Source organism: Cornus florida, unplaced genomic scaffold (assembly GCF_030987335.1).
Source record: "Cornus florida cultivar Cherokee Brave unplaced genomic scaffold, ASM3098733v1 CherokeeBrave_3.0.0_Hap2_Chr06, whole genome shotgun sequence".
In the NCBI taxonomy this organism is placed as follows: domain Eukaryota; kingdom Viridiplantae; phylum Streptophyta; class Magnoliopsida; order Cornales; family Cornaceae; genus Cornus; species Cornus florida.
In genome coordinates, this window is record NW_026775576.1 from 95,118,849 (window position 1) to 95,126,121 (window position 7,273).

At 31.1% G+C, this 7,273-nt stretch overlaps 1 long non-coding RNA gene across 1 annotated transcript; it reads left to right on the forward strand.

Annotated features, from left to right (window-relative positions):
• Window positions 1-268: 268 nt before the first annotated feature.
• Window positions 269-4,754, forward strand: LOC132313043 (uncharacterized). The gene is made up of 3 exons (XR_009483371.1): window positions 269-1,188; window positions 1,291-2,153; window positions 4,412-4,754. It is a non-coding gene; the product is annotated as an uncharacterized LOC132313043 (long non-coding RNA).
• Window positions 4,755-7,273: the final 2,519 nt, after the last annotated feature.

The window sequence follows — 7,273 nt, forward strand, 5'->3', positions numbered from 1 at the left end:
AATTTTCTTTTTAGTGATGCTATAATTTTAGCTATTAAGGGATGCTAATAATTATGCAAAAGAGTAAAAAACGCCCCTAAACTATACAATAGTTGCATAATATTCCCGAATTATTTTTGAGAACAAGTTGTCCCCCTCAACTATTAAAAGCAAGCAAAATGCCCCTTTGAAGACCAACAGAGACAACTTTTCCGACCGGCGAAGTGATATAATTACTAATTTACCCTTAATTATTAATTTATTATAAAAATATAAAATTCATAAATATAAAATACCAATAATACACTCATATTTTTATTTTATTTTTTTCTACAAGGCTGCCATCGTCAGAACATTGGGTTTTGATGATGGGCATTCATCCAACTAATCATCCGTGTCTTATCGATCCAATGATACTGGACATTGGGTTTTCAATTTCCTTTTTCTTCTTCAAGAAAGTAAGAGACAACAACTAAGACTAACAGAGAGACGACTTTGCAAAACTCTCTCTCTTTAGTAATTTTTTTTTTTTAGCCGTCGACATAGAGAGCTTTTCTTATTGTGATATTCGGCGTTTGAATCGGTTCGTTACTTCAATCATTTTCGTCGAAACGTTTGAAATTGTTTTTGGATAGTTGTTATCAAGTAAAGTTGAATGTCCGAAAATTCACATATTTGGGCAAAATCTCTAATTTATTTGTTTGGTTATGTTTTTTATAGAGTGAAAAAGCTCCATTAACTTCGATATTGGATTGTACTGTGTTCGCCGGCGATCAATTTACCGGTATTACAGGCGATTTGTTCTGAGTCTTCATCTTTGTTCGAGCTCAGAGCTGATTTTAAGTCGTGCGTTTTGTTAATTAGGTTGTTTGTTAATATGGGTTTTGGTAAGAAAGTGGTAGATGTGAAGAGAAATAGCAAGATTGACTGGAAGTTAGAGAAAACTTTGTTGGAACCCTAGAAAGTAGAAATTTAATCTCAATAGTCTCTTTAAATTCTTTGAGAAGACAAATGCCCTAGATTTCGTTCTTTTGGCCACCCAAAAAAAACCCTATAACAAATTTCATCACCATGCCAGCTGACGTAGATAACTTATCCGCATGAATGATTCCATAGCTTCAGGTGAAGCGAGTGTCTCTTCTTCCGGCAATTAAGTAGTACCAGCAAAATCAACATCAAAGAAGAAGCGAAATCTCCCTGGAATGCCAGGTAAAATCATTGAACTAATTCTCCAAATATGTATCGAACAGTTGAAATTATATAGTACGTATATATATAGAAGTTAATATATCTGTTTATTTTTGTTTATAGATCCGAACGCAGAAGTGATTGCTCTGTCTCTGAAATCTCCGATCCAAACATGAAGCTCTGTTCCGACAGAAATCACCGGCGTCACTGTGGGCGATGGCAGCCTTATTGACTTTGGCTTCAACTTTTTGCGGCAGGGAAGACTAGAGAAGAAAAAAATAAAATAAAAATATGCGAACATTGCTATTTAACATTCATGAATTTAATATTTTTTATAATACATTAATAAATAAATTAATAATTATATTATTTTACCGGTCAAAATTTTGTCTTAAATGGTCTTGGAGGAGGCATTTTGCTTTTTTTTTATAGTTGATGGTATAACTTACTTCAAAAAAAACTATTGAGGGGCATTATGTAATTATTGTACAGTTTAAGGAATTTTTTGCTTTTTTACCTAATAATTATAAGGATAATATTTAGTTATTTAATGATGAGTAGCTTTATCTTATTCACCTTCGGAGCATTTCTAACTCAATCTTATTTGAGTTGCTATTATTAAAATATAACAATGGGCTTCAAATGGGCTCTACAATGAACTGTCATTTAGCCCGCTAAATTTTAACTTTGCCATTTCTTTTGTCAATTCTAGCACAAGAAATGGCAATTGCTATTTCCCTATGTAGGGCAACAGGGAGAGAGAGTGAAGAGAACGGCAGCGACGAGGACAGAGAGAGAGAAGAGAACGGCCCGCTATTTGTCGATCAAACCCCACCACCAGCATCCCGATCAGAGCTCTACCTCAGCCCTGCCCTCCTCTCTCCCTCTCTCTCTCCTACACCACACACTCTCTCCTCAAACCATGGACAAATGCCTACACCATAGCCACTCCTCCGTCGCTTTGAAACTCTAGAAGGAAGCAACAGGTATGATATGTATATATTTGCATGTGTGTATATATATATGTGTATATATATGCTTTCTGATTTAAGAAATTTCAATTTCATTCTAAAATCCGGCATGGGCTTTGTATTTGGGATCCAGATTTGTCTCTCTGTGCATATGTTTTGTTTTACAAGTATGTTTATTGGGTAATTGCTAATTCCCAATTGGGCCTTCAATTCAATTTCTGTGTTGATTTCTCATCTTTTTTTACATATACACTTGTTTACGCTTCTACCATGGCTGCCCAGCAGCACATTACTAAAATCCCTAAGAAGAATATTGAAATCCTTCCCATGTTTCGTCCCCAAATTGCCTATACATATAAATAATAGTATGGTGGTATATTAGACACCCAGTACACCATAAATGGTGTTATCTCACAGTTGAAATTTTCAAAACAATAAAAAAATAAAATCGGACTTGATACAAACAAACTTGAATTAGCGTTTCAGAAAAAGATTATTCAGTTAATTTGGGGCAAAAGGACAGTAACTTGACAAACCAAATTTGGAAGAAACACGAGAAATAGATATAAAGGTAAAAACTATAATAGAAAAATGAACTGAAAAGAGCAGCATAAATTCAGAAAATGTATTATCTTCATTCATACATCCTGGTATTATGTATGTGTGTGTTTGTGTTTGCATTCATCTAAGGGTAAAATGCAAAAACTTGATCTGTAAAATGGAATAATAATAACTTCCAACATAAAATTGATCACATAAAGATGGAAAATTTAAATAAATAAATAAGTAGAATAAATAAACAAATGTATACTTTATTAAACTGAAGGATTAAAATATAAAGGAAAAACATTGTAAATCACCCAATTTGATAATAAATTTAACAGTTGATAGTTCACTCTAGCTAAGACAAACTTAAAAGAAGAAGTAGATAAGACTTACTCAAAGAAAAGAATCAAAATTATTAAATTAAGAGATTAAATCAGACATGCCTCATCTAGTATGTAGTAACAGAACAAAAAATATAAGGGAAACCCAGAAACAGAACAAGGCATTTGAATCCATTTTCAGTTGAGATAACAACAATGATCTCCATAATCAATGATTCATGACTACAGAAGCTTGCAAATTGATTTACATTATATAATTCGCAGTTTTGCCATAGATGGGCAATGCAAATAAAAGATTATATATAGAATTTGATGCATAAATAAAAGATTCGCAGGGATAGAATATAAGTTATTGAAAAAGTTGGTTTAAGTTACAATGTTATATGTTGTTATGGACTATTTTCCTACTATATAAAATATCAGTAGGTTCATAACCAAATTGAAATAGTTATCATAGCCAAATTAGGTTTAATTTTAATTCACTAAAAAGGTTAAACATGAATCTTGCTTGCCGATGAAAAATAGAAAAAGTTGGTTTGGTTTACAATGAGACACCACTATTAAAGTATAGAGCTAGAAGAATCTTTGCATAATAAAGCTTTGGTTTCCATGTTATTAATTTTAACTTCTTCTCAGAGTGATAGACTCTCTCTCAATCTCTTACCAACAGAAAAAAAATAATAATAAATAATAATAATAATAATAATAATAAGTGATAGGTGTTTGATTTTTCTTATGTACTTTGAATTACAAGACTCTTTTTTTATTTTAATTAATGGTTGTTGAGGGTTCAAAGCTAATACAAATTTATGTTTTTTCAGTTACGAGGTTAGTTTTTCAAATTGTAACTTCTTTATGTGAAGTGTGAGATACACTTTTCTTTTTTTCCTATGAAAACTTTGAATTTGAAGCATTTTTACCAAACAAAATCAATGAGAGGTATTTGATTTTTCTTCTGTTGAATTAGAAGGCTCTTGTTTTTAATGGGTGTTGAGTTTTTAAAGCTGATGTAAATTCTGTCAGTTATAGAAAGTTAATTCAAGTTGACCCTCTTTATATGAAAGCTCTCTCTTTAATGGGCATTGATATGTGTGTCTGTGTGTGTGTGTGTGTGTGTGTAAAAGTGAGATACACAAGTTATATCTGTCTTTGCATGATGTGATGAACTTTAATTTGCAGTCTCATTTGTGAGTTTTTTCGTGTGTGTTTTTGTCAGGACAATTAGCTTGATCAGCCAAGCTGCCTAAGACACAATTGCTCAGCTGTTTTTTTTTTTTGAAAACTCAATTGCTCAGCTGTTGTTTATGTGATTGTTATATATATTAAAGAACACTTCGGTATTCTCAATTCTGATAATTATCAATGTGATTGTTATATATATTACAGTAGGTTCATAGAGAAAGAAGCCAAGGAAAAAGAGAGAGATGATAAGATTATGATGAACCTTTCTAACATGGACCCTCAGGCGAAAGTTTATTACCAGCTGCGCAAGGATGAGATTCTTGCCAAACTACAAACACACTCAACAAACTTTGATTATTGTGTTAGGACACGTGAAGTTGAGACTTTTGCAGCTAGTTGCTGATCTTTTGTGTAAATGGGCTGTCAAAAACAAATCTTTTGTGTAAATGGGTTCAATGTTTGAAGGCAGCTCAATTTTTGTGTAAAGGACAATGTTTTAAACAGCTAGCTTTGAATGTTGTAATATCATTGTACATATTGCTTGTTATTTCTGACTCTTAACAGGGTAATGAGATTTCAATCACTTGTATTTACTTGATTTCTCAAATAAATGGAGACACCAATCGTAGCAAAAGAGAACTGAATTATAAGCAAACAAAACAAAATAATTGTGAATTGAATTATCACAATTGTCAAATGAAAACATCACACACATCTAGAACTGAGACACAACTCAGACTCCTATGGAAAGCAGTAGTAAGGAATTTTCAGTAATGGATGAAACCACAATGAAGCAAAACAAGGGTAACATGACATGCAAATTCATTTGACTGCAATTACAGAGTAAAGATTCACATGACTGCAATGACAAGTTTTTTTATAGAGTTTACTTGTTATGTAAATGACAAGTTTACCCATTTATTTTTATATAATTTACATTCTTATCTTTTACATTGAATTTGATAATTAATTATTATTATTTTTTTAATCAGGCAAATAAGCTAAATAAAATACAAACACTCACAAAAAAATAAAAAAATAGTTATTGAAAATTGGTAGTTGATAATGGTAGTTGGAAAAAATGGGTTATTGTGCCAAAAAATAGCATTTTGGATGAAATGCACCATTGGAGCAGAGTTGTTAAAATATAACATTTTGACACTGTAACTATAGTCAAATTATAAATTTGGCATGCAAAAATGACTATTTGCATTGGAGATGCTCTTATATGTTCTAATAAAAAAATAACACATCAATTTTAATAATAAAATCAACAAAATTATAAGAAAGAGAATAGAAAGTCAAATCGACCCGTTTTAATTGGATAATCACCCTTTTTCTTTTTTTCTCTCTTTTTTATCGATTTATAAAATCATGCCCTCCTCTCTCCATAGAGTATTCCAAAATGCTAATTCCTCCATCCCCGTCAATTCAGTAGAAGCAAAACACACATTGTAGGCTTCTTCTTCTTTTCTTTTTTTTTCTTTTTTTTTGATGTCTTCGTCGTGTTCAAAGAAGTATAAGAAAGCAATAATTTAATGTCTTTGGCTTCCAATGCTTAAACTGGCATGGGAAATAAAAGACCTCATGCTAGGACGCCAATGAGTCAAATATGTTCATAGCATTAAAGTTTGCCAGCAATACCCAATTTGATCCGACTCAAATTCCGATTATATCATGAACTTCAAAATGGAATATTTCAATCACTTAGATTACCGATAGTCAGCATACTTGGCCAACACCCAAATGGGCAGTGATAGGGGAACCAAAAGGTATCCCCGAAAAAAAGACCGAATCTTTCGTGACAAAGCCACGTCAGATTCTCACCAAAAAAAAAAAAAGAAGAAGAAGAAATGGGATTCTTAATTTAATTTCTTCCTCGCTCTCCTTCGACGACCCCACCAACGCAGCCGACAACTACATCTAGAAGGTTAGCCCCGACGGAGATCCCACCATCTTCTCTAGATCACCGGTCTCCGGTCTTCACTGTTTTTGACGGGGAAGTTCTTCAAGGTCAACGCCAGTGGCTGTTTTACTCACTTGTAAGAGGTTTTATAAAATCTGCACGATTGTTTTTCGGGAGTTACACTTCGGCCCCTTTATCATTTTCCTAAAATTTAACTTATTCTTTGTTTACCAAAAGTGGAACAAGTGATATAATGCATGATGGTTCAAAATTTTTTATTTTTAATTTATTTTGATTGATCTATTTCATATCGTGGTTCAAAATTTTTTATTTTATTACAAGTATATTATTCTTTGAATTGCATTAATTATGTTGATTATTAAATAATAATAAAAAAATTGTTTTATTCTTTGAATTGCATTAATAATGTTAATTTATTTTATTTTTATATTTTATCTTTATGTGTTTGTTTAATTATGTCACGTTTATTAACTAAACAAATAAGTTTTGTAATATTATATATTTTCTTGTCTATAAGTTCTCAAATATTATATATTTCATTCTTTAATTATATACATATCATACAAATAATTGCAACCCCTTAAACTTAAGTTTTTACTCTTAATTTTAATCTTAAAAAAGCTTCATAAATATTTAAAATTTTAATTACTCAAAAAAGTTACTAATTAATTACTCCCTCTATTCCAATTTAGATGACACTTTTGGGAAGTAGGAATTTTTAAGGGAACATGTGAGACATGTCTTGTCTTCTTGAAAAGTTATTAATTTGTCTCTCTAAGTTTTGAATATTCAAATTTGAAATTTTAAATTCCAAGGACATATATAGAAAAATATAAAATATATTGTTTCAAAAATAAAAGTGACAATTATTTTGGGACAGACCAAAAAAGAAAGCATGACATTTTTTTTTTTTTTTTGGGACAGAGGTAGTATGTGAAAAAGTGAATTTATTTTGATAATTTTTTAATTAAAATTATAAAATAACTTTTCATCATGTGCATCACACTTCTTCCTTTATTTTTTTGCCAAATCATTGAGCTAGTTTCGTGCACAATTATCTTACATCAGGGGCACTAATGTTGAAAAGAATTTCAGTCAGTTTGATAACTCCTTTTTTGATTAAAAATGAATTTTTATTT